This window comes from Paroedura picta, chromosome 8 (assembly GCF_049243985.1).
Source record: "Paroedura picta isolate Pp20150507F chromosome 8, Ppicta_v3.0, whole genome shotgun sequence".
Lineage (NCBI taxonomy): Eukaryota > Metazoa > Chordata > Lepidosauria > Squamata > Gekkonidae > Paroedura > Paroedura picta.
In genome coordinates, this window is record NC_135376.1 from 94,625,658 (window position 1) to 94,653,605 (window position 27,948).

The 27,948-nt window shown below is 47.2% G+C and overlaps 1 protein-coding gene and 1 long non-coding RNA gene across 3 annotated transcripts in view; both read left to right on the forward strand.

Moving 5' to 3' along the window:
- Nucleotides 1-27,948, forward strand: part of RASGEF1A (RasGEF domain family member 1A) — a 308,494-nt gene that overhangs the window by 94,213 nt on the left and 186,333 nt on the right. The gene's annotated exons all lie outside the window — the stretch shown is intronic.
- Nucleotides 3,551-9,377, forward strand: LOC143842708 (uncharacterized). 2 transcript variants are annotated; one of them, XR_013233313.1, is made up of 3 exons: nucleotides 3,551-3,624; nucleotides 7,812-7,958; nucleotides 9,256-9,377. It is a non-coding gene; the product is annotated as an uncharacterized LOC143842708 (long non-coding RNA). The 2 variants fall into 2 exon arrangements; XR_013233312.1 differs by lacking the exon at nucleotides 7,812-7,958 and having other exon boundaries at nucleotides 3,554-3,624.

Consider the following 27,948-nt stretch of genomic DNA (forward strand, 5'->3'; position numbering starts at 1 on the left):
GAATAAATGCTCGCCATAACCAGAGGTAGATTTTATATTTATTTTGCAAAAGGCTTTTGACATTATCTCCCATCTGTAGTCCAAGTACTTCCAGGAAGGGTTGCCAGCTCTGGGTTGAGAAATACCTGGAGACTTTGGGGGTGGAGCTAGAAGTAGGCATGAGCTCAGCTCTGCTTCCCAACCATATTATGCATGATCACACCTCTTCTGGGATTTTGCGAAGCTTGAAGAATGTTTCAGGGGCTTCTCAACCTTAAAAGGTTTGAGAAAGGCTGGTCTAGATCCAAGGAGTAGCAGCAGAGACGTGAGGGGGTTGGCCTGGGGATTCTGGTCTAATCACCGTGGGGTTAGGTGGGAATAACACTACATAGGTTTGTCAGGTCTCAGTTGGGAAAAGCCTGGAGACTTTGGGGGTAGATCCGGGCGTAGGAAGGTTTTGAGGATGGGCAGGCACCTTGTTGTGATATAATGCTAACCCCTCCAGAGTCCCCCCTCCAAAGCAGCCATTTTTTCCAGGGGAACTGATCACTTTAATCTGGAAATGGCCCTGGGTTGTCCCTTAATGAACGTAAGGACTACGCTGTCATAACCATGCTAGTGAGGGGAGGGGCAGAGTAGGGGGCTGGATAATGACTGCCAACCTCCAGAGGTCAATCCACATAGAGAAAATGGTCACAGTGGAACGAGGACCCCATTAGACCCCACTGAAGTCTCTCCCCATACTCAAACCCTGCCTGCAAGCTTATGTCCAGCCACCTCCTGGAGACTGGCAACCTGACCATATACCAGTGGGTGGCCTTCCATGAATTTACCCCATGACTAGAAATGTAGAGAGGTGGAAGCATCCGATCATGAAGCAAGATAGATCTTCCCCCACAAATACCCCTCAATAAGCCGGGAGAGCCAAACCAAAGGAGCACAAGGCAATCCTACCGAGAAATCCACACTCTCTACGACAGGGGTAGTCAAACTGCGGCCCTCCAGATGTTCCATGGACTACAATTCCCAGGAGCCCCCTGCCAGCGTTCGCTGGCAGGGGGCTCCTGGGAATTGTAGTCCATGGACATCTGGAGAGCCGCAGTTTGACTACCCCTGCTCTACGACATGCCAATTTTAAATGTCCTTGTGTTCCTGAAAATTAGTATTATGTGTATTATTTATTGTTATTTTAATCTCCAGGGAAACCCTCCTTGGTGCTTTAATTCCCCTCCTTTAGCATTCTGGGTATCTGGACTTCTTTAGCTAACCTGGGTGTTTTCTATCAAAAAACCACTGAGCTTTTTAGACTTGAAAAGTGAACATAGGAGATACCTTAAATGGCATGCCTCCACTATCCATTTACAGCATTTTTCTAGTGCACAGGCACTGAGATGAGCAATTCTATGCAGAGCTCTCTTACCAAGAGTCCTCAGCTGTTCTCTCTCCCCACCTCTTTCAGAGTTGTGCTTTTTGTACGAATCCCATGGCCGCTGAACTGATTTCAAACACTCTGAAGGTGTACTGGTCAGAGTGGAGCCCTCAGATGAAAGGAAGTGTTTAGGCTCTTCAGCACAACACATAAAACAGCATATTCTTCAGAGGTGTTCTCAGACACGTAAAATGCAACAAGAGTCAGAAAATCAGTTCCGGAAGCGGGGGAGAATGCTAAGATTTTCAAAAAATGCCTCTCTTCCTCTCGTTGGGAGAAACTGTGGGAACTGAGCTTTAGATATTTTATTCAGAATGCAGAGACTCTCAGAATGCACTCTATTTCCCTGGAATTGTCATGTGATCGCACAATAATGTTCCCAAAACTGCGGGAGTCTTATCAGATTGTGGCTCCTCAGCTCACATTCGAAACTGCCAGCTCCCCGGCATAATAACAGTGTTACCTGCTTATAATTCATTTTCTCACTACCACCGTTTTGACAAATACCTCGAAGCTGAAGGACGCAATGTATACATTATCTCCTCAGCAGGCACCCAAAGTTCCATTAGCTGCCGTTGAACGGGAAATAGACACACTCAAGGAGAGAAAGGGAATATACAGAGAGAGAGAGAGAGAAAATGTTGAAGTATCTGGCCCTGGCTCAGATGGACCAGGCTAGTGGGTCTCATCGTATCTCAGAAGCTAAGCAGGGTCCAGCCTGATCATCACTTGGATGGCAGGCCACCAAGGAAGCCCAGGGACATTATGCAGAGTCAGGAAATGGCAATTACTAATCTTCCTCTCTTGTCTGGAAGCCAGTTGGCAGCCTTTCCCCAACACTTGACAGTGGAGGAGCCCCTGAAATATCTTGGAGGCTTCAAGAAGCCCTGGAACGAGGCTGGAAGCATGGCCGAGTCCATTAAGGCAGGGTTTGGGGGAAAGTCCAGGGAGCGCCCAAAGAGCTCTTGCAGTGCTCCAGGGAGCCCTGGTTGGGAATCTCTGCCCCCCTGTGCCACCAAAAGTTGGACACAACTTGATGGCAAAAAGAGTGTGTTTGTGTGAGTGTGTGTGTTCTTTCAATGCAGTAGGCAATCTAGGCCAAACTACTGAGTGTGGCTTAACTTGAATTTGTGAGACATTTCTGAGGAGTCCGGTTGGGGAAAGCCATACACGGAATGTTAAGTCGATCAGCATATTGGTGAGGCTAGTGAATTTTTCGCCAAGGTCTGCAAATCTGCACATCCCTCTGTCTGCGGGGAGGACACAAAAGAAACCTAAATGATGGGCTTTAAATTACTTCATCTGCATCCCTAGGTCCTGGGGTTGGGAAAGATAACATATTCTATTATATTTTGCCATTCATGAGGCAAAATGCTCTCTTAATGACTGCACAAGGAGAAATCCCATTTTTCCCCCTCAGTGATGACTTCTCATAAATTACCTTCGTATGGGTCATAAATTCCGAGGGTGGAAAGGGAGTTGCTGAACTCAAAATGTATAATTAAGTCGATTCATTGCATATCCAGATGGAGAATTAAATAGATCTGGTATTGCTTTTGTTGGTGGTATTCTCTGTTGCCAGTTCTAACTAAAGACTCGGATGTCCTGTACAGATAATGATTTCTATGAATCAACAGATGTGACTTCTTCCGCTCACTACTGTGATATCGGTCCAGTGTAGAAAGATTGATCTGAAAAAAATAGTTGCCAATCTCTAGGTGAAACCTGGAGGCCTGCCAGAATTACAATTGACATACAGGCTTGCCAGGAGGGCGGTATAAAAATGAATGAATGAATGAATGAATGAATGAATGAATGAATGAATGAATGAATGAATGAATGAATGAAATAAGAGACCAGTTCCCCTGGAGAAAAAGGTAGCTTTGACAAGCAGATTATACAGGACTATACCCCAGTAAGGTCCCTCCTCAAGTCTGCCCTCCCTGGGTTGTGCCCCAAATCTCCAGAATTTTCCCAACCACTGTTGGCATAAAAGAACCCCAAAGCAGATGAAATAGGTATTGGCCTTGCTATTCAAATCCTTAATCGCTGTCCATATGCCAGTGGAAAATACCTCCTGTGAAGTGACTCTGATATTATCAACATCAACTCTGATGTCATAATGGTGGTCCAGGAGGTTGAAGCCCATAGTCCAGGACATGGTTTCAGCCTTCAAGATGGGGGGCAATCACATCGAGTCATCTTAACCCTCACAGGTAAACAACTGGAAATGGGTCACATACTGTCCTCTAGATACCATTGCCATACTCCAGGTGGGGCCTGGAGATCTCCAGAAATGCAAATGAAGTCCAGGCAACAGAGATCTGTACCCCTGGGGGAAAGGGCTGCTTTAGAGGGCAGATTGTATGGCATCATATCCTAGAGATGTCCCTCTCCTCCCAAACCCCTCCATCCCCAGGCTCCATCCCCAAATCTCCAGCAATTTTCCCACCTAGAGTCAGCAAACTTATCCGCAGATGAGTAAGACCGCCTCTTAGTTTGACCTGCTGACCCCACAAAGCCCAACAGCACTCAAGGTATGTTGTATAGGAAGGCCCTTAGCTAGGCTGGAACGATCTAAAGAACTTTCTATTGGGTGTGTCGAGAACTTCAAAACCAACATGATCGGCGGACGCTCACTTTGCTCAAACTCCCCCAAACACAAATGACGTAGGCTCCTGCCGGATCACCCCAAGATCCCCTGGCAAACTTTGTCTTAAGTGTCGAGCTGGGAATCACCAGGAAGAACCTGGAGATCTCTAATCTTTAAACCGTTTCTGCGGAGCGGATTAAATAAAAGGATAAGGGCTGTTGGGGAGGAGTTAGGGCCCCTCCGAGTGCCACCCTATTGGCCACTTGGCCCGCCCGGACTCCCTGCCCACACTCTATCCCCACATGGTTCGCTACCAGGAAAGGAGCAGGGCTGCCGCAGCCACCCTACTCCTTTCCCGCCAACGGACCATCGCCCTTCCCTCCCCATAAGGATTCCCCGTGGCCCTAAGGCCTCGCAGAAGGCTCTGTCCTGCAGGCTCTACGGAACTGTTTTGTCCCACACGGCCCCGATCTTGCTTAGAGTGTTTCACAAGGAAAACCCCAGGGCTGAAAAGGCCCTGGCTCTGATTGAGGCCAACTTCATTTCTCTGGGGCTGGGAATCTTGAGCAGATTTAAGGGGCTGAGGCCCTTCCCTTCCCTAATCCCCACCTTCCCCAGGCTGCACCCCAGAATGTTGTGATATTGTGCTGCCCAGCTTGCAGGTCATCAGAACATAAGAACCCTTCTGGATCCGACCAGTAGTCCATCTAGTCCAGGGGTAGTCAAGCTGCAGCCCTCCAGATGTCCATGGACTACAATTCCCATGAACCCCTGCCAGCAAATGCTGGCAGGGGCTCATGGGAATTGTAGTCCATGAACATCTGGAGGGCTGCAGTTTGACTACCCCTGTCTGACCAGCATCCTGTCTTACGCAGGGGCCAACCAGGTCCTGTGGATGGCCAGCAACAGGACACAGAGGCCAAAGCCTTCCCCTGATGTTGTCCATTGACTCTGGGATTCAGACGCTGCCTCTGAAAGTGGAGGGGTTTTTTTTGTTAATGTTCTGCCATAGCACTAGCAGCTATAGCACTTCAGCACCATTGAGATGCCTTGACTGCACCGAGTACTATATTATTCTTTTTACTATTAATAATAATAATTTAATTTCATTTATATCCTGCCCCTCACTCAGTGTCTCAGGGTGGCTAACAGCATACACAAAATGCAACATGGCTCCACTGAATGCCATTTTAAAACCGTAAAATATAATGTATACACAATCGATAAAACTAGGATTAATGGCCCCCTAATCACCAATTGGCCATAATCACGGGTCAGCCCAGTACTTATCAGGGAGGTTCCCGATGGAACAGCGAAAAGGGGAGGGTATGTAGGGGGAGGCTATAATTGTTCACTTATGCATGTGCTGGCTTCAACCAACGGTTTAGCACAGGGATAGTCAAACTGTCCCTTGGACTGCAAGGCGGACAAACCGGTCAGTCCTAGAGGAGATCAGCCCTGCCTGCTCCTTAGAAGGCCAGATCCTGAAGATGAAACTCAAATACTTTGGTCACCTCATGAGAAGGAAGGACTCCCTGGAAAAGAGCCTAATGCTGGGAGTGATTGAGGGCAAAAGAAGAAGGGGACGACAGAGAATGAGGCGGCTGGATGGAGTCACTGAAGCAGCCGGTGCAAAGTTAAATGGACTCCGGGGAATGGTAGAGGACAGGAAGGCCTGGAGGATCATTGTCCATGGGGTCGCGATGGGTCAGACACGACTTTGCACCTAACAACAAGTCAAACTGTGGCCCTCCAGATGTCCATGGACTACAATTCCCATGAGCCCCTGCCAGCATTCGCTGGCAGGAGCCCATGGGAATTGTAGTCCATGGACATCTGGAGGGCCACAGTTTGACTACACCACTCCTAGGAAGACTGAGTGGCAAAAAAGGGGGGTTTGGGGAAAAGTTTGAAATTACGATAGTGCTTTAGAGATGGACAATTAATGGAACGAAATCCACTGTATGATCCCTGTATCACTGGATTCAAAATCAAGCTAACAGCGAATAACATCCTGTAATGTCAAATTCCTCATTCAGAGTTTGCCTTTTTCACTACTATGGCCCACCGGGTTCACACTTTAATTGAGCTGTGCACTATGACTCCAAGTCATCATCTCACTGACTTTTAAGAGAGGTAGTCCAGGGGGAAGAAATAGCCATTTGACACCTGCCAGCCAAACACCAGCATCAAAGCCCTGCTCTGCCATTTGGGACCGAAACAGAAGTCAAAGCCATTTCTAAGGGCAGATTTTTAACACGGCTCCTCTGCTTCCTTGAATCTCCTTTGCGGGGCTCCCTGCCAACAGCGTGGTAGGAGATCGGCAGCGTACATTCCTCTCGTGGGCTGCTGAGAAAGAAGCTGAAAGAAGGCGCAGCTCCGTCACCCGCAACCCTTTAGTTACAAGCAAATGGCTTGTTGATCACTCATCCCCGTTCTGTTGCCTACAAATTGCAGAGCTTTGGGAGGGGAAGGGAGTCAAGGTTGCTGGAGGAAAACGGCCGTAATGATCATCACAAATGGAAGTACAGTCTGGGAGAGTGTGAGATTGTCTGTCTCGTGTGGGTGGAAGCAGACAACTTGCATATATTTAATGGGGAGGCAGGCTTCAGCAGGTTGGAAACAAAGAAGGAAAACAAGCCATCGCTGTCGGTCCAAAAGGAAGCTCATCACGGCCCATTTCTCATAGCAGCAGCCACACCGGGCTGCTGGCGTGGCGTTGCTGAGGAGCTGCATGCTCCGCAGCAGTCTATGTCCACACAGGGACAAGTTTCGGTGGCATACCTGGTGTCCCGCTGAAAGGTGCCCCCCCCAGGAAACAAAGCGGTGGCTTAGTGCCACACGGTGTGTGTGTGGGTATGTGTATATGTTATTTTGCAAGAAGGTGGGATTGCGTAGAACACAATGCCGCCTTCCTGCAAAATAAAAATGAATGCCCCGGTCCACCTCCATTGCGGCAAAGTGCTGCGAAGCTGATCAGAGCATTTCTGGTATTGCCAGGGTTGCCACTGCCAGGTGTGGTCTGGACACCTCTTGGTATTACAGTTGAAATCCAGACTACCGAGATCAGATTCCCTGGAGAAAATGGCTGCTTTGGAGGGTGGACTCCATAGCATTATGCTCCCGTGGGGCTCCTCCCCACCCCCTCCAGCTCCACCCCCAAAGTCTCCAGGTATTTCCCAATCCAGAGCTGGCGATCCTAGGTGAACCATATGGTATTGTACCCTGATTATATCCCTCTCCTCCTCAAACCCCAGTCTCCTTAGGCTCCATCCCTAATTCTCCAAGAATTTCCCAATCCAGAGATGGCAATGCTAGGTCACAGCCAAAATCCATATCCACAAAGACCTGAAATGGTGGCTCCCGCATCTCCCAAGTGATGGATGAATCAATCTCTTCTTCCTGGCAGGTTGCTTCCTTCCTGGGACTGCATTGTACATGTTAATTGTAACTCACCCTACAGCACCTGGTTCTTCTCACCCCCCTTCCCATACAACCTCTTTATGCCTTGCTTTGTCATTTTAATATCTGGCCAAGTGTTCTTGAGGATAGAGATACTGTTCCAAAAAAGGACACCTGATGTCTGGAGAACTGAACCATAATTGCTGTAAGTAGGAGCATAATCAAATTCAGCCGTGCAGCTGAGCAACAAATAACCAGTGGATGGGGTGGCCAACCTCCAAGGGGAGCAGAGATCTCCTGGAATTACAATTGAACTGTGGACTACCATGGAGAAAATTACTGCTTTGGCAGGTGGAATATATATATAATTTTATCTGGCTCAAGTCCCTCTCTTCTCTGAAACGCCAGGAATTTCCCAATATGGTCAACTCTATCAAGATACCAGAGCACAGTCCTGGAATTCAAGGAGTCAGAGTCAAGATGGGTACCAGCTGAGTTTTATGAGAGGCGAGAAGAATCTAAGGGCCAGAGAGGAAGTGGTCACAAGCATGCAAGGTTTGCAATCCAGACTTTAGGCAGAGAAGGAAAGGGCACGCTGAACCTCAATCTAGGCTATGTCTATTCACAGCCCGGGTTGTCCAGTCAGAAAAAAGAACCCTCAAGCCAGGGTTCTATACAGAGGATGAGGCCTCATGATTGGTCCAAGCGTCAGGTGATGCTTGAAGCTGGAGTGGAGATTGAAGCCCAGTCAAGCAACAAATATAGTGAGTGGTTGTCTCCACTCACTATTTTGGACAAATTATAAGGCTCTGGGGTCTGCCTGGTTAAAGACCTGGTTTGAGATTCACCTGGGCACCTTAAGGTCCCACCCTCCAGCTTCTGTCCAAAGGTGAGAACTGAAAGGACACCAGCTGATGAAGCCCTCCATCCTCCACTGTGCCAAAGTTGGCCAAGCAATGTTCCTTGACCTCTCAGAAACGCTTTCAGGTCAGGCTTCTTCTGTGGTCTTCACCTCACTCAAAACCATATCTGAGATGAGTCTGACAAAGGGCAGAGAGGTCCACCTAGGCTTCTGATGCAGGAAGGATTCAAATGCCCTTGGCCTCTGTCTCAGCTTGACAAAAAAATGGACAAAGCATTGCCAGGTTGACAGATCTGGGGTGGGAAATTCCTGTAGAGTTTTGGGGTGGAGCCAGGTGAGGGAAGAGCTTGGGGAGAGGAAGGACCTCAGTGGGTTGTAATGCCATTGAGTCAGCCTTCTGAAAAAGCCCTTTTTCCCCTGTCATCTGGATATAAATTGTAATTCCATGAGATCTCTAGCCATAACCTGAAGGAGAGCAGTCCTTGGATAATCATAGAATCATAGAGTTGGAAGGAGGATAAGTGGAGCCCTAGAAACCAGAGCTATTATTGAGTGACACATAGGGAATTTATGGGACCAGTTGTCTATCCCACAGGTAGTAAATAGTAGCAGACTGCCATAACACCAAGAAAAGCATAGGGTGTAATTTCTCCCTCTATTCTAACAGAGGCAGCATAAGTGAAGTAGTAACTAGCCCAATTTATACCAACAGCAGAGTCCCTTCACTTACCAGCCAGATTAACCAGAAAAGCTACTTGGATATAAAAAGACCAGCCCGCCACTAATAAAATGGAACGTGCTAATCCAATAATCCTCCAGTTTGAAAGGCTAATCCCCTTTGAAACATGAAAAAGAGAGAGAACAGCATGCTTTTGCATTACAACCATTGCATTCCTGGCAACAGTTCTTCATTAGTCCCTATTAAGAGTAACGTCAAAATATGGGGTTAAAGCATAATTGGTAACTCTGCACATGCTCTTTTGCTCTCAGGTTTTTACTATCTGAAATGACAGAAAGGGCCATTGGGCAACCAGCAAGTCACAATAGATAACCATGTCAAAAATGTGTGAATACTCCTGGAATAAATCTAGAAATGTGTAGAATTATGTCAATCTAATGCTTTAATCGTTTTCTGTTTATTCATTTGATTTTTAGGCTGCCCCTCCCTGCACAGCAGGCTTGGGGTAGCTGAGACCAGAGGTTTAATACACAGTTAAAAACATGACACAGTTTTCAACCATTCCAATCCAGTAATTCTACTCATAAGAACAATGCTCCCTGGGATAAACTAGTGGGTTGCTCTGTTTTGGTTTTTTTTTAATACTAATTTTATTTATTTATTATTAGATTTCTATCCCCTCTCCATGGACTTGTGGCGGTTTACAGAATAAAACCATAAAACCACAATGCCCCCAAACGGCACAAGATTGGTGGGAAACTCTCTAATCCCTCCCCCCCCAACAGCCACCCTAGGTGGGGTGCCCAGATTTTAGTGTGGGGACCTGTTCCCATGGAGGGGAAGATCTTAGACCCTGGCCTCACCCAAAGACCTGGTGGAAGAGCTCCATCTTACAGGCCCTGCGGAACTATGAAAGCTCCCACAGGGCCCTCAGCTCTTCTGGGAGCTCATTCCACCAGGTAGGGGCCAGGACTGAAATGACCCTGGCTCAGGTCAAGGCCAGGTGAACTGCCTTGGGGCCAGGGACCTCCAGCAGATTAGCACCTGCAGAATGAAGAGCCCTGCAGGGAGGCATGAGACAAGTGGTCCCTCAGATAGGCAGGGCCCAAGCCACAAATGGCCTTGAAGGTTAACACCAGAACCTTGAACTTGATCTAGGCCAGAACTGGTAACCAATTCAGCTGCCTCTGCACAGGCTGAATATGGGTCCTCCAAGGTGTCCCAGGTATGACTCTAGCAGCTGCATTCTGCACCAGCTGTAGATTCCAGATCAAAGACAACGGCAGGCCAGGATACCGAAAGTTACAGAAATCCAGCCTAGAAGTGACCATCATATGAATCACTGTGGCCAGACAATCCAGGGACAGGTAGGGCGCTAGTAGCCTCGACTGGCGAAGATGGAAAAATGCCATGTGGGCAACTCCTGTGACCTGGGCCTTGATAGAAAGGGAGGCATCCAGAACTACCCCCAAGTTCCTTGTTGAGGGGGAAATGTTGAGCTGCACCCTGGGCAAGTGGGCAAGCACACTTCCTGACCCGCCCCTTTCCTGCTCAGCCACAGGACCATCATCTTGGAGGGGTTGAGTTTCAGGCAACTCTGCTCTAATCATCCAGCAACCACTTCCAAACAACTGGCAAATGGATTTGGGAGGGGAGCCTGGGTGGCCATCCATGAGGAAATAGAGGTGGGTGTTATCTGCATATTGGTGACAACCCAGCCCATAACTCTAGACCAGCTGAGCCAGAGGGCGCATAAAGATTTTAGAAAGCTGTGGGACCTCACAAGGGAGATGTGGGGACCCCACTCTCTGTCCAGGAGAAAGCATGGAAGTGCTGTCCCCCAAATCCTGCCCCCGGCAAAGCAGTGGCCAACAACTCGTCGTCAACCACGTCAAATGCAGCTGGCAGATCCAGCATCAGGAGGAAGACTGAACTGCCCCAATCTAGCTGATTCTGGAGATCATCCACCAAGGTTACCAACACCATCTCCACCCCGTGGCCAGGATGGAAGCCAGGCTGGTATGAGCCAAGCACTGATGCTTCCTCCAAGTATCCCAGGAGCTGGTTCACCGCAGCCCTTTCAACTGCCTTACCCAGGAACGCAAGATGCAAAAACAGGTGTTAGTTGACCGGGTCCAGCGATGTTTTTTTCAGTAGAGGGCGAACCACCGCCTCCTTCAGCACCTCTGGGAACTCCCCCGTAGACAGAGTGAGGTTGATAATATCTCCCAGAGGGCCTCCTATCCACTGGTCCCTCATTTTGAGCAGGGACAGGGATCAAACGCACAGGTGGTCACCAACTCATCCACTTTGGTTCCCGAGATCCACCTGAAGCCTTCAAACGTATCTCCCCTCAGCAGCCCATGGGTCTCTAGTTCCCTTTCTGTATTAAAGGTGGCTGGAAGGTCCCAGAGGAGCAACAAGACCTTATCCACAAAATAGCCCGCTAATGACTCACAGCCAGGTGCCAACGGACTACTATTTTGGCGCCTCTCTTTGAGGGTAGTTAAAGATCGAACTATCCTAAATAATTGGCCTGGGCGAGAGCTAACAGACATGATGGAGGCAGCATAAAAGTCTCGTTTAGCTGCCTTAACCGCCATCTCACGTGTCCTCATAAGCGTGCGATAGTTCTTGCCTCTTTGTCGCGAGTCTTCCACACTCACACTAGCTGTCTCACTCCCCTCTTCCTCTCCCTTGGCTCCCTCATGTACCAGGTGGGGGTGGAGAGGGCGACTGGGAGTGATCTCATCAATGGTGGAGGTCAATCGGGACTGCTGGTCCTCCACTAGCGCTGCCAGAAGAGTTGGTTCTTATGTGCCATTTTTCTGTACCTGAAGGAGGCTCAAAGCAGCTTACAGTTGCCTTCCCATTCCTCTCCCCACAACAGACACCCTGTGAGGGAGGGGAGGCTGAGTGAGCCCTGATATTACTGAAGAAGAAGAGTTGGTCCTTATATGCCGCTTTTCTCTACCCGAAGGAGGCTCAAGGCGGCTTCCATTCGCCTTCCCTTTCCTCTCCCCACAACAGACACCCTGTGAGGTAGGTGAGGCTGAGTGAGCCTGGCTTGCCAGATTAGAAGTCTGCACTCCTAACCACTACACCAAGCTGGCGCGTCAAAGGAAGGCCTCAGTGTGGTGGTAGCCGGTGTGGTGTAGAGGCTAAAAGCAGTGGAAGGTACATGTCGTGGAAAAGAGATGGAGTAAAGTGCTGTAGAATGTGAGAGAAAATTTTGTTATTTGTGGCAAGTGAGGATATGAGACCTGTACCTTAACTGGCAACCAAGGACAACAAATCTCTGTGGAGATTATTGACTAGCAGGAGTTCATTTGGGGCTTGTTCATTGGCTTAAATAAAGCCACAACTCCAGCAGGAGTGTTAGCAGGGCATGGGAGAGGGAACCTGAACTTGTAGTCCACTGATCACAAGAATCCAGCCCCAGCAGTGCCCTCAGGAACCCACATGGTTCCCTGCCAGATACACAGGTCCCCTTGCTACTGAGATTCCATCCAAGGGAAGTGTCCCACCTGCGATACCAAGAGGAGGCGCACACCTCCCTTTGGTCCCACCCCAGGCCACCTGGCACTGTGAGCCCTATGCCTCCCCTGCTTGCAGACCTGCCTCCTCTTACGGAGGACATTGACCTGCACTGTTTCCACACTGGGAACTTTGCTGCCCTGGCTCCCATGCAGGAGCACAACTCTGAGGTGGACGAGGTGCAACAGGCCAAATATCCCCCCTTGCAGGGGTAGGAAGAGACAGGGCAACATGCCCTGGCTCAAACTCCAGACTGCAACCTGGCATGGAGCTACCAGTGTAGAAACAGTCCTGGGGAGTCCAATGTGCAGACTGAACTGCTCCCAAACAGGCTCAATCCCATGCCAAACCACCAGCTGTGACAAAAATTGCAGTACAAATGTCCACCCCATAAAAAGTGCTAACCAACATGACAGGGTAGGTGAGAAGGAAGCTACTCCCACGGAGGTACTAGGCAAAAGAGGCCAGGCCCTGTTCACAGGGCACCTTTTAAGATGCAGGGCCCATGCCTCCCCTCCTCTCCTGGGCATGATGCATCAGTGTGCCATACCCAGCACAGGCACACAACGTCTCCGGCTCTTCATCCTTTGCCCACTCCTACACTGCATCAATCAGCATCTGTGATAAATCTGCGCTACATTTTAGCCTAATTGTCAAATGAGGTAAAGAAGTCAGTGTGGAGATTATTAGCCTAAATGGCAAGTGAAAAAAAGAAGTCTGTGTAGAGATTATTAGTTTAAATGGCAAGTGAAGAAAAGATGTCTGTGTGGAGATTATTAGTTTAAATGGCAAGTGAAGAAACGATGTCTGTGCGGAGATTATTAGCCTAAACAGCAAATTAAGAAAAGAAGTCTGTGTAGATATTTAGCCTAAATGGCAAGTGAAGAAAATAAATCTCTATGGAGATTATTATCCTAAATGGTAAATGAGGGGGGGGGGGAAATCTTTGTGGAGATTATTATCATAGAATCATAGAATTTTAGAGTAGGAAGGTACTTCCAGGGTCATTTAGTCCAATCTCCTGCACAATACAAGACCTCACATCTACCTGCCTACCTCACATCTACCTGACCCCAATTTCATGCCCAAATGATCCCCCCCCCCCCAAAAAAAAATCTCTAGAATCCAGCCTGGCCTGGAGGGAATTTGCCTACCATCCCAGTGATGATCAGCAATTACCTGGGTATGCAAGGAAAGGCCACAAGAGACAAACACTGGCTCATCCCTTCCTGCCCACCCACTCACAGTCTGCCTAATTCATAAAATGAACATTTCTGTCAGATGACTATCTAGCCTCTGCTTAAAAACTTCCAAAGAAGGAAAACTCCCTACCTCCGGAGGAAGCCTGTTCCACTAAGGAACCACTCTGTCTGGAACTTCTTTCAGATGTTTAGCCGAAAATTCTTTTGAATTAATTTCGACCCATTGGTTCTGGTTTCCTAAATGCCATGTGAGCAAAAGAAGTCTGTGTAGAAATTATTATCCTAAACGGCAAGTAAGAACAAAAAAACTTTGCAGAGATTTATTAGCCTGAATGCCAAGTGAGGAAAACAAGTCTGTTTGGAGATTTTTGGCCTAAGTGACAAATGAGGAAAGGTCTGTGTGGCGATTAGCCTAAATGGCAAGTGAGGAAACCTTTGTGACTAGGAGGTATTCTGCATGGAGCCAAATAAAACAGTTTAAAAAACAACCAGTTTAGACCACTTTATTATATTACAATCGTTGTTCTTTATTGAATATAGTTTGTTGAAAAACTACATTGCAATGCTCTCTGCATGAAACAATGCATAGCCCTGTCCCCTGTAGTTTTGCCAACTCCGCTTTGTTCTCTAATGTAGTCACTAATCTGCATAACTAAGGAGCTTCTCTGCATGACTAATAGGGTGTCTTGGGCAGGCAGGAGAGAAACAAATGGGTGAAAAGCATCTTTCAGAAACAACACTTAAAAGATGCTTAAAGCACTGAAGAGGCAGTTCACCATGCAGAGCAAAATCAGTTTTGCGGAGTAAATTCACTCTTCTGTGCAGAGATCAGAAAAACAACGATGTATTTAGTGAGTTTTCATCAGCTTATCCATCATGCAGAAGAGGCCTAGGAATGTTTAAGGAACTCTAGGGGGATTTCCACACCCTTTAAAAATAGTGAGATACTTACCTTTCGTTGTTGTTATATTCCGGTCCCTCGACATGACATGGCCAACATGCAGCGTCTGAGCAGTAAACAACCAGCTACATCCTCCATTTTAAAGTGCAAGTTGGTGAATCCCAAAAAGTGGATTCACCAACATATGTAGCGCTACTTACCAGAGAGCAACTAGCAGGCCACCAGCAAAAAAAATGTATGGAGGCAAAGAAGTGCTATCTCTGCCTCCAATCTCACACACTCGCACCCATCTCCCGCTCCTTCTCCGGCGGACGGGAGTTTTTTTCTTTTAAGTGAACTGCCTGGGCAATTAATAGACATTCAATCATGCAGGTAAAGGTTAAAAGAATTTTTCCCCAAAGTTGTAGCATAAAGCAGTGGTCCCCAACCTTTTTTTCACCTTTTTATCACCACTTGACAATTTTACTGAGGACCGGGAGGGGGTAGTCTTTTGCCAAGGGCTGTCACCACCGCCGCCTGAGCCCCTGCTCCGCTTGCTTTCCCACCGGTGCCCCTGACTTCCCTCCTCCCGCTGGGAGCGCTGCCAGCAGCAGTTGTGCAGTGCAATGCCAAGGGGGAGCCCCAGCCATGGCAGCCGCTGGAGAGCACCAAAGGTGAGCCAGTGGCAGGGCAGCCCCCAAGGCAGCAGCCAGGGAGGCGGACGAGGAGGAGCCGTGGCCCAGTATCGACTGATCTACAGACCAGTCCCGGTCCCTGGACTGGAGGTTGGGGACCACTGGCGTAAAGCATGCCTCTCTAAGTCCCCCCTCCCAATCAGAAATGAGATTTATTTTTAAAAGAAGCAAGAATTGTGTTTCCATAAGTGATGGCAATAAAGAAGCACTATGTACCTATGATTCAATGCATAGGCGTTTCAATCGACAATTATTGATTAAAAAAAATTAGTGGGCATCACGGGCCCTTTAAAGCTTGGAGAAAGGGGATTGGCTGCCTGGCTTGATTGACAGCCAGAAGAGAGTTGTATATAATTCACGTTGCTGTCTTCCGCCATTTCCAGCAGCACTTGTGGATGGGGAGAAGCGCGAAATGGCAGCGAGACAGCAAAAAAAGTGAGGAGGGGCTGGGAGGCACGATTATATGTAGTGTTACACCATTCACCTGGCATAACGCTATTTTTAACTATGTGCGGAAATGCCCTAGGGAAAGAAGAATTGTATCTACTGAAACTGTTATGTTTCTGAACCTATCTGAAATCCTTATACTTATGAACCATACATACACCAGCTTGGTGTAGTGCTTAGGAGCAACGAATTCTAATCCAGCGAGCTGGGTTTGATTCTGCACTCCCCCACGTGCAGCCAGCCGGGTGACCTTGGGCTTGCCACAGCACTGATAAAGCTGTTCTGACAGAGCAGGAATATCAGGGCACTCTCAGCCTAACCCACCTCACAGGGTGGTTGTGGGGAGAGGAAAGGGAAGGTGACTGTAAGCCACTTTGAGACTCTTTCGGGTAGAAAAAAGCGGCATAAGAACCAACTCTTCTTCTTCTTGATGTTGCTTCCTGGCTCTGGGATTCAGAGTCCTAATGACTTTGAATGTGGACATTCCCCTCAGTCACCATGGCTAGTAACCACTGTGACTTATCCTACAGGAATCAATCCCCTTTACAAACTGCTGATTTCTGTGGCCATCATTCTATCCTCAGATTCCACATTTCAATCACTCTCTTTGTAAAGTACTATTTCCTTTTGTCCTTCCTTAACTTTACCCAAAAGCAGGTGTTGTAATGTGCACAAACTCTGTAGACTAGCATTGAGTCTGCATAGGGTTTCTGATCCTCTCCCAGCCCAAATAAATCCCTCTTCTCTGCACTGAATTAGATTTCCATTTTGATTTGGGTTGCTTTAAGTTTTCCCTCTACAACATGCATGATTGATCAGCGGTGACCCTACCTTTACCCCGCGATGTCCAGGAGTGGATATAAGGTGCACTATTTGAAAAACCACCACCAGTATAAGTGTAGATCTATGCTCTTTGCGAATTTACTTCCTGCTTAATACCTCCAACGCTGATGTAGCAAAGCAGTCTTCCCTGACTGGCCAGGGCATCAGTTCAAAGACTTCCTGGTTCCCGGTTGCAAGGCTTCCCTCCCTGTTTTAAAGTGACTGCACTCCAGAAGCCCACACTTGTCTCAGCAGAGATTTGCCTCATTTCTGAGAGGCTGCTGCTGGCTCAGGAGTCAGAAGAGAAGAAATGGAATCATAGAAACAGAATCATAGAATAATAGAGTTGGAAGGTATCTCATGGGTCATCTAGTCCAACCCCCTGCACTATGCAGGACACTCACACCCCAATCACTCACCTACTGTAACCTGCCACCCCCTTGAACCTTCACAGAATCAGGCTCTCCATCAGATGGCTATCCAGCCTCTGTTTTAAAAGAAAGCACTAATTCCAACTGGACTTCACCTGACCCCCCACCAGCTCATTCAGGAAAAGAAAAATAAACAAGTAGCTTCATGACCACTGCTCTCCTCCCCCCCCCCCTCTGAGCTGCCACAATCAAGTGCAGAACACTTTTTGTTTCAATTTGGATGGTGGGGGGGGGGGAGGAAGGAGGAAGACCCAGGAATAGAAAAAACAAAGTAAGTGCAGAATCAGCCCAGAATTGTGATAAGCTCCTAAAGATTCCTTTTTTCTCTTTAAAAAAATCTCCATGCAATCATTATGTGCTAAAAAAAGCCCAGTAATGTGAATTAATTGTGAACATTACATACTGGCGTGTAATATTTCATTTTCCTGGTATCCTGAGTGGCGATGGGCAGCAGAACTTCCTCTGTATTAGCTGTCAGCTGCGATCGGGAAGTCCTTTTATTTACAGGTTACTGCAAAATGAATTTGTTTGCTGTTTATGTTCCCTGGGCAGATCCGAAAATTAATTATAATGGGGGGAAGAAAGGCACTAAGGAGAGTGAAACAATAATTCAGTGTATGTTGAACAAGGGAAGACGGCTTGACAAATGCCAGTTATCCCACAAACTACAACACGTTTGTAGTAACAAGCATTGCAAAACCCTAGCGACATCTGCCAGGGCTTATAAATCATGTTTATATTGGGAGATAATGCAGGAAATGAGCCAAAGTACGGCAGTTCAGATCAGGGATGTTACAGCACAGATGGTATTTCCCCAGTTCCTAACTGGGAACTAAGCTGTTCTGATACTTGAGTCGACAATAGGTGCTGCTGAGAGGTTTGCCCCAGAAGATGCGTACTCGGTAGGGATGTGCCTCTTTGGGACATTCAGGTTTGCAAAACTTTTATTATTTTTTTTTAATCATACAACTTTGCAAAGGAACTGTGCTAATGAACGTCAAGAAGGAATCTGTTAGTAAAGTGGTTGGAAACAAGTGGGAATGTTGTGGAGGGACAGCATGCCGGGAGAAAAATGAGCAAGCAAAATATGGGAAGTTCTTACTATAGAGTTTCTGGTGATTCCTAGAGCTATCCATAGATGATTACAGCAGCTCTAGACAGGAATTTGCTTTTCCATGGTTGTCTTGGGAGGCAGGATGATCATCTTCCCCCCCCCTACTGTCACTTGGCCCATCAAACAAGTGAGCATTGACAGGCATAAGTGGGCAAATGGGAACCCTAGACCTGGTCACCAGTTCAAGTCACAGATAACTAGTTACATGCAACAAGCATTGGGTTCTCCAAATGAAGAAGGGCATCCTCCTACCCTCTCTTGATTCTCCATATATTGGAGAATGGTGATCATTGCTGGGAATTTTAAAGAGATAAAAAGTTACTCCCTAAGGGTCAGATGGCAAAATTCAAGGGATCCAAGCTCAGAGTATAAGAAGAAGTTCCTCGCAATTCCAGGGGTAGAGTCTGACAGGATGGGGTGGAGCCCTCAGGTACGGGGAGAAGGTGGGAAGTGGTCGCTGGTATGGTTTCAGTGGGCAGTTGGATGGCTGCAGAATCATTCTCTTCTTAGATTGTGCTCATGTAAACTGCGCAAATGATTTATATGGGATGTGGATAGCCGAGGGTAGCCCAATCTTGTCAAATCTCAGAAGTGAAGTAAGGTTGGCCCTGGTTAGTATTCGGATAGGAGACTCCAAAGAATACCAGGGTTGTGACACAGAGGCAGGCAAGGGCAAGCCACCTGTGAATATCTCTTACTCTGAAAACCCTGCCCGGTTGCCAGAAGTCAGCTGAGACTCAGCAACAAAACAAAATGGTGGCCACACAAATAAGAGTCAACTGGCCTTGAAAGCAAAAACGATGACAACAAATCTAAATGTGGTAGCTGCTGGAATGACCAGTTCTTCCAGTTGGTCCTACACTGCCACCAGTGGAACCACAGTAAACTGCCTTAAACAGAATCAGAACATCCATCCATCTAGATCAGTATTGTATACTCAGACTGGCAGTCCCTCTTCTTGGCCTCACTTCAACTCATGCCTGATCTTTTTTTTTTAACTGGAGATGCCAGGGACTGAACTTGGGACCTTCTGTTAGCCAAAACGATGCTCTACCACTGAGCCACAGCTCCTCCAGAACACGTTCACTCAGTCCTAGAATGGTTAGTTTCTTCACACCTCATGCTCAGGTGCCATGAAGCACAATGAAAATTCATGTCCGAGTCATCTTTGTGATCCCTGTTCCTCGTATCGAAGTGACTGGTCACATCAAGGATCAATGGGGAGTGAACCTATCTGTCACAGCTGAAACCATTTCTTCCCCTGATCCAGTATAACAGGAAGGGATTGTTAAGAAAAATACACATTGGGACCATGTGAACCTGCCCTGAACTTTCATTCCATGCTAAGCTGTGCAGTCACTAAGTGATTAATACAATATTTATTAGGTGTACAGAAGCTGGAATTCTTTCATACACATACACAGTTGTTGTCAGGTCACAGCTGACCCATGGCAAGCCTATATGGCTTTAATGGCAAGAGATTTTCATAGGTGGTTCGCCATGTATTAATAAATAACAAACCAGTTATAGCAGCCTTTCTCAACTTTTTTACTGTTGTGAAAACCCAGAAGCATTCTTCAGGCTTTGAGAAGCCCCAGAAGTGGCATGATTGTGCAGAATATGGTTGAGAGGCACAACTGTGTACATACCCACCCAGGGCCCCTCCCCTTTCAGTCCCATCATTGGCCATTGGGGGGGGGAAATGAGTTGACATGACCATATATGGTCCTATCCTGATAAACATTTAACAAATTAAAAAATATTTTTAAATTAATTAACTCCCACCCACTTGGGAAACCCTTCCCGGGCCATCAAGAAACCCCAGGGTTTCATGAAACCCTGGTTGAGAAACCCTGAGTTATCTATTCCACATACTTCTGGTAAGGGCTAGGAGGAGGAACATGTCTCATGGCTTAAGTGCCACTCAGTGCTTACCACCCACTCAGGGTGGCTATACCCGCCCTTGAGTGCCTCCGCCTCCAACCAGCTTGCCTGTCTGTCCAGCGGCCAGCCAATCACCTTTTGTCCCCCACCCCTGACCACTCCCTCCTCCTTCCACTTCCCTCCGAGGCTTGGAGGCTGCAGATCAGTGTGAGAGATGCCCCTGCCGGTGAGTTCCATAACAGCTGCCTTCAGCCTTTCCAGATCCTGGGGGAGGGAGAGGCTGTCCGCAGAGTTCTTCCACCCCCACCCCCCACACCAATCTAGTGCCCGTTGTATTCCTGAATGCAATGGGCTTGGCCCCTAGTAGTAACATAATCAGGGACAAGGCTGAATGCTAGCATAGTCGGACCAAAATGTCCTCGTTTTATGTTGTGGATGAGTGTTTCGGGGGGGAAGAATTCCATTGCAGGCTATTTTTTCCCCTTCCCCTTTATATGGGGAAGCATTCAGATAGAACATTCCATCAGTAGTCCAAGGTGATACTTCCCAATAAAAGGCCTCCCACTTAGTTCTGGTGACTAAGCAGATGTAGACTGAACAAACTGGTGATTAGCTAATGGTTGCCAACCTCCAGGTGGGCGTGGTAATTAAGGAGGAGACAAATGTCTAGTAATTAAATCACAATGATCTAATATACATGAATCAATACAATTGTAGCATGAACTCCACAATAATACCATTACATTAAAGTGATACACATAGAAAAAAATGCTCTCAATAGACAAGCATTCCTAGTCCCAAATAGGGAATCGATACAAGTAGGAGCAGTCCAAAGAGCATAAATGTGCTGAAATACTCAGAACATGTTTTTAATATTAACAATGTGATTAAAGATTTTGTTATTTAATATAATTGTGTACCTCTTTTGGAATTGACCATGACATTTCTGTGTACAGTATCTAAAACTGAGACAGTAGGCTGCGGTGGTTAGAAAAACCTTTTCCGAACTTCTGACTGTGGAGGAACTCCTTAAATATTTGTCAGGCTTTGAGAAGGAGGATGCGGGAGCCAGCCAATCTATCAATCAACCATTGACTGTTTCCATTGGGGAGAAAGAGACCAGGCCTGTAGGGCAACAGGGGAAGGGGGCTCCAGTGACCTCTAGTAAGGTCAGTGGCTATCTGAACTTCTGGGAAAGGCTGCGTAGCTCCTGGGAGCACTCACGTAACCCTAGGGTCCCTCGGGATCCTGGTTGGGAATCCCTGGGTTAGAATGTCAGACTGGAATCTCAGAGTCCAAGGTTCAAATCCCCACTCAGCTAGGTGACCTAAGGCCCATTATTCATTCTTATCCTCACCTACCTCACAGGATTATTGAGTAAATTAAAGCAGAGGAGCACAGAACATAACTCCTTGGAGAATGGGATAAAAATATACTAGCTCCTCTTAGGGACAACTAGACACTCAGAATGAATATGTATACCATCTTTGTGGGACTGCGCTGCTTGATTGCATTCGGACACAGAGCGACCAGAGCCTGCAGTTGACCAGTTATTCCCATGCTGAGAACAATCATGGCCAAATTTTAAAGGTAGTGATCTATGTTTAATATGGCTTCTGAACACTTACATTGGCTTGTTTCTCAATAACATTTCAGGAAACAGGCAAAATGAAGCTGGGTACTGATATTTCACAGGACAATAAAATACAACTACGGTGGCTGTTTATTTTTTAATTATATACACTGAAGATTTATATTCTGCCTCCACAGAGATGTACCTTTGATGCAGCCCACACTCTTTGGATGGTTATAGAATTCTATCATAAAACTAAGTCATCTTATGATTCCTATTTTCAGTGATGCTAAAATAATGCCTGCCTTTCTGGTTATTTTCCAACATTCTATATATAAAGGCTTCATTTTCCCTTGGCAATATCAAAACATAGCTAGGGCTGATTGCAAAGCTGTGTAGCATAAGCAGACCTCTCAGTGCTTGATCCCTGATAGGCTGGGCTCAGCCACATGACTAATCCAGGAAGAAATTTTTAAACAGAGGCTGATTCTGTGAGGGGGAGGCTTAAGGGGATGGGAGGTTACAGTAGATAAGCAATAGGGATGTGAGTGTCCTGCATAGTGCAGGGGGTTGGACTAGATGACCCATGAGGTCCCTTCCAACTCTATTATTCTATTATTCCAACTCTATTCTATGAAGGAAGAAGCAGCAGTCAAGGCTATGGGTCCCTCAGTGGCATCAACACATAGCCAAAGATGACTGGCCGTGCAGCATATCATCAGACCTTTCAGTGCTTGATCCCTGATAGGCTGAGCTCAACCATGTGACTAATCCAGGGAGGAGAAGGGAGCAGCAGCCAGAGCTGCTGGGCAATGCGGCCAATGCAGCAGATGCCATGGGAAACAGTAAGGTTTGAAATATTCAAATAGTCACACCAGAAGGCAACATCAGAAAGCCTTGGCCTCTACGCCCTGTTTTTGGTCATCCAGAGGAAGTGGTTGGCCACTGTGTTTGACAGAATGCAGGACTAGATGGACCACTGGCCTGATCCAGCAGGAGACTTATGTTCTTACCAAGGCCTCCACCTCTATGCCCTGTTATTGGTCATTCAGAAGAACTGATTGGCCACTGAAAGACAGGAGGCTGGACTAGACGGACCACTGGTCTGGTCCGGCTGGGCTCTTCTTACCACCTAAATATATTTCAAGAAAGCATTTAATGTCTAAGCATCTAAATGAGCCAAATATCCTTTGCAGAAACTTTGGTAGACCGAACACCTTCCTGTGTTCTTCGGAGGGGAAGCAACTTTTTTCTGAGTCTTAGCAGCCCAAAGCAAAATGCTGCCGTGCACCAACACACACACACACACACACACACACACACAAATTGCTGATAATGTGAAGCTGTAACTGTCAGGCCTTGCCAGATGTGATCCTGCTCCTGAGCCACAATTCCCAAATCAGCACTCGTGATTAATCAAATCTCATAACAAGCTGCCTGCAACAGCATTCTGCACCCATGATTAATTAGCCAGTCCCTTCTGAAGGGAGCAAAGTCACTTATTCACCAAGAGAAGCTGAAGTCTCAAGGCTAGAATATTACAAACTCGTGCTCCAGGGGCATGCGGCATAAGAGCTGTTCGCTTGCTACCGCCTTGCCCCAACTGAAGACACATGTTGGGCAAATTAAACATGATTCTTGTGCTGCACCAAGAGACAACATAACATCAGAGAGGCAATTACCATGACACTGCTGTTTCTCTGTGGCAGCTCTTCCAGCTGCCTATGAACCAAAGCAGGGGATTCATGAAGTCAATTTCCACTGCATTAGTCCAAATTTCTGAAGCTAGTTCTGTTCTGATGAAGATCGTTTCTGCACTAGGAAACATGCCTTGTTTCAGCCTCACTTTGGATTTCCTTTCCACAGATGGGCTTTCCTCCCATTTCCCAGGCTGCAATTCGCACTATGCTCTCTGCACTCAGTTCAACGGAGGCATCTCCCATCATGCTTTGGGTTTTATTTTTGTTTTTGCAAAATGGTGCCTGCTTTCATTGTGCCCCTTAATCCCACCATTCTGCACCTTTGATCACCTCCCCCCTTTCTCCCAAAGGAAGGGAGGGAGAGGGAGGACAATGATGAGGAAAGGGGTGTACCCAAATAACTCAAACTGGCAGGTGCAGCAAAAAACCCAAATCCATGCATTTCCACACTGAACAGCCCCAAATTAGACCCCATTTGAAAAGACGAAATAATATTTCCTGGGGATTCCTTTGCTTTGGGGCACATGAGGGGGCAATTCGGATCTGTTGATGAAAAAGTGGATTTCAGCACGGAAACGGATGAAAAAGTTAACCCTTTAAAATGCTAATCCAAACAACATCACTAGTATGGAAAGAGTCTAAGGGAGCTTTGACTCTCAAGAGTAAAGACCATTTACGCACTGGAGGTTTCATTTTGGGCTGCAGGCTGGAGTTTTAGTCATGACAGGTTGCTTCAGCTCTTCCTTCACTCACATGGGGGAGCATTTGGCCCAGCGCACCTCATCCACCCCCAATTTGTGTTCCTGCACGGGAGCTGGGGCAACGAAGTTCCCAGTGCGTAAATGGTCTTAGACTCTTTCCATACTAGCTCATAACCTGAAAATCTTGTCCTCTAAGGTGAAACCAGACACAGTTCATCCTAGGAACATGTGTAGCATGTGCTAGGGGCCCTAGGGTTCCAGGAGTTCCACAGGGCTATATAGTTAGGGGGCCTTCACACTATGATCATTAGGGGGTCTTCATACTTACACGACTTGTGGACTGCAAGAACAAAAAAAGGATGATATGCATGCTTTCTTAGTAACCGATCATGTGCCTCACTCATTGAACATGTGTGCAGCCCACAAACTGCATAAGTGTGAACATCCCCTTGCTAGAAGAAGAGGAGTTGGTTCTTATATGCCACTTTTCTCTAGCTGAAGGAGTTACAAAGTGGCTTACAGTCGCCTTCCCTTTCCTCTCCCCACCACAGACACCCTGTGAGGGAGGTGAGGATGAGAGAACCCAGGTATCACTGCTCGGTCAGAACAGCTTTATCAGCACCAGTACCAGTGGTGAGCACAAGGTCACCCAGCCGGCTGCATGTGGAGCATCAGGGAATCAGACCCAGCTCACCAGATTAGAAGTCGGCGCACCTAACCACTACACCAAGCTTTGGTGTACATCAGGCTTTCTCAACTTGGGTTTCATGAAACCCAGGTATTTCCTGGTGGCCCTGAAAGGGTTTCCCAGTTTGTTTGTGTGTGTGTGTGTGTGTGTGTGTGTGTGTACACATATACATATAACCATATATGGTCATGTTGACCCACCTCATCCTCCCAAAATGGCCAATGATGGTCCTAGAGGGGGTTGGAAGTGCAGGGCTTCCAAGTGGCCATGTCCACAGCTTTACTTCCCAACCATATTCTGCACAATTGGGCTACATCTGGGGTTTCTTGAAGCCTAAAGAATGTTTCAGGAGTTTCTCAACAGTAAAAAAGTTGAGGAAGGCTGCGTTATATACAGGGCCATCATGCTTGTGTGTCCCACCAAGGTTTGAGAAATGTTTTCAGCAAAGTGCTACCCACTGTGACTTGTGCAGCACAAATTGTATTTGGCTAAGGCCCCATGAATCCTTAAACTGGTTCTGGTGCTATGGACCTCACAAATCCTTAAACCAGGTAAGACCAGCCCAGTGTCTGGCTGTTTAATTTGGCCAGCATGTGTCTTCCACTGGGGCCAGGCAGTAGCAACAGAACAGCTTCTGCACTAACTGTTCTAAACTTCCAGTTGACTCAAATGGCAGGTTGACCTGGACTACATAATGCAGGAGACAAGAATCAGATGGATAGGGCTTCTCTTAAAACCTAACCTGCTGCTCAAAAGCCATGAGACAGATGTCTTAAGTGTCATGGCAGGATTGCCACAGGGTCTTGTTGATGTCAGGACATGGCCGCAAATTTCAAATGTTGTCTGTTAGACCCGAAGGACCAAGGAACATGGAGGCACTGGAATCTTTCAGCTCTTTATTGATGACAGTTCATAGTACAGAGACTTCCCTGAAAACCCCCACCACCACCACCGAACAAATCCCCAATATATACAGCAATAGGACAGTGGATCCACCCATGGCTGCGGGTGATTGGACACACAGTACTTTAAACTGATTGGATCCACGGATAATCCTGCTACAAGCCAACCAGTCAGGCTGCAACTATCAGGTTCAAATTGATTGACTCTCACAGGGAAGCCACCCAGCCCCGAGCCAGTTGGTGGCTCAGAATCTTAATCCAGCCTCAGACCTCAAGCTCAGTCCTCATCAGGACTGCATACACCCCACTGTCCAACTGACCTGGGGTGGGGGGGTGGGGCGGGATTCATTGATGGTTCAAAGAGTTTTGACAGGACACTTCTCAAGTATTTTGGCACCAGATAAAACCATGTGCACAAGCCATCTAATTTACATTCTTTCCTGGCTGTTGTTGCCAAAGACTGATTCATATGAAACAGCACAAAATGGGTCATATGAGACAGTGGAAGATGGGTCACCGTGTTTGTCTGTCTGTAGCGGCAGACACGAGCAAGAATTCAGGAGCACCTAAAAGACTAACAAAATTTGTGGCCGAGGAACAGCATGAAAGCTCATGCCCTACCACAATTTTTATTTATTCAATTTGTTGATTTTTACACTTATATTCCACTCTTCCCCAAAAGGCCCAGGGATACTTAAAAGGTAAAAGGTAAAGGTATCCCCTGTGCAAGCACCGAGTCATGTCTGACCCTTGGGTGACGCCCTCTAGCGTTTTCATGGCAGACTCAATATGGGGTGGTTTGCCAGTGCCTTCCCCAGTCATTACCGTTTACCCCCCAGCAAGCTGGGTACTCATTTTACCGACCTCGGAAGGATGGAAGGCTGAGTCAACCTTGAGCCGGCTGCTGGGATTGAACTCCCAGCCTCATGGGCAGACAGCTTCAGACAGCATTTCTGCTGCTTTACCACTCTGTGCCACAAGGGGTTCTTTCAGGGAGACTTACCAACTTTTAAATATATGACATTAATCAATAGATTTTTAAAACTCTAAAATTTAAAATCAAACCTGGCTATTCCACCTTCAGGCCGAAGCTTCCCTGTGGGAGTTAGATGGTCACAGAACTGAGGAGGGCCGTGTCATAGAAAGCTTGTCTGGAGCGGACTTTCAAATAGGGATATCAGCATCTTGATGTTAATTTTAGGCTTCAGCCTTGGGCCTGGCAGAACGACTCTCTTTTACAGGCCCTGCAGAACTGGGTAAGGTCTCACAGGGCCCTGATTTCCTCAGGCTGAATGTTTCACCAGGCCACAGCCAAGGCTGAGAAGACCCTGGCTATCATCAAGGCCAGTTTCACCTCTTTGGGCTGGGAACCCTGAGCAGGTTTTGACTGCTATATCTTAATGCTCTATGGGAGACATGTTGGAAGAGATGGTCCCATAGATACAAGGGTCCCAGATCATGTAGGGATTTAAAGATGTACACCAGGTCCTTGGTCCTTGGGGTACTACCGGATTCTGGCTCTCTTTTTAAAAATAATTCATATAACCATTGCTTAAATACAGGGACATTACCACAAGTTGACTAAGGGTGAGGGTGATTTCTAGCAAAACTATGCCCTGACCCTTGGAAGAATGAAGGCTAATTCCACACACTTTAGAGAATGCACTTTCAATGCACTTTCAATGCACTTTCAATGCACTTTCAATGCACTTTCAATGCACTTTCAATGCACTTTAGAGGTGGATTTTCCTGTTTTGCGCAGGAAAATTCAGCTGCAAAAGCACATTCCATTGGTGTGTGGCATAAGGCAAGGAGCCAGCCAGTCATAAACTCCACACAGCCAGCCACAAACCCAGTCATTAAACTGAAAATGACATCTAAGGTTCAATAAGGTGGGTTGTCAGCCTCCAGGTGGCACCTGGAGATCTATTCCAGATGACCAATTTCAGTTCTCCTGGAGAAAATGCTGTTTCAGTGGGTGGACTCTATGGGATTATACCTTGCTGAGGTCCCTCCCCAGGCACCATTTCTCCCCCCCCCCCGCAATTTTCAAGTCTTTCCCACCCCAACACTGGCAGTCCTACAAATCAGGTGACCTTTCCCATGGTAGCCACCATCTTTCGGGGGGGGGGCTATTCTGTAAGAAATGGGAAAGTGAGATGAGTCCAACTAGGCATGTAGTAGCTTTTTAAGCTCAACTACCTCCCAGTGGGAGGGGGCCCAGATTTGCCTGCGGGTAATTTTTCTCACTGAAAGCATCATTGACTGCTTAAAGAAGCAATGTTGAGCTATCTGTTTTTGTTCTTTCGAAGATTGCAACACAGTCCCCAGCATCTTGCCTGTTCCACCCCTAAGAGTGGTGTGGGCAGTGGTGGGGAATGTGCCATCAAGTCACACTTGACTTATGGTGAGCCCTAGTGGGTTCTTC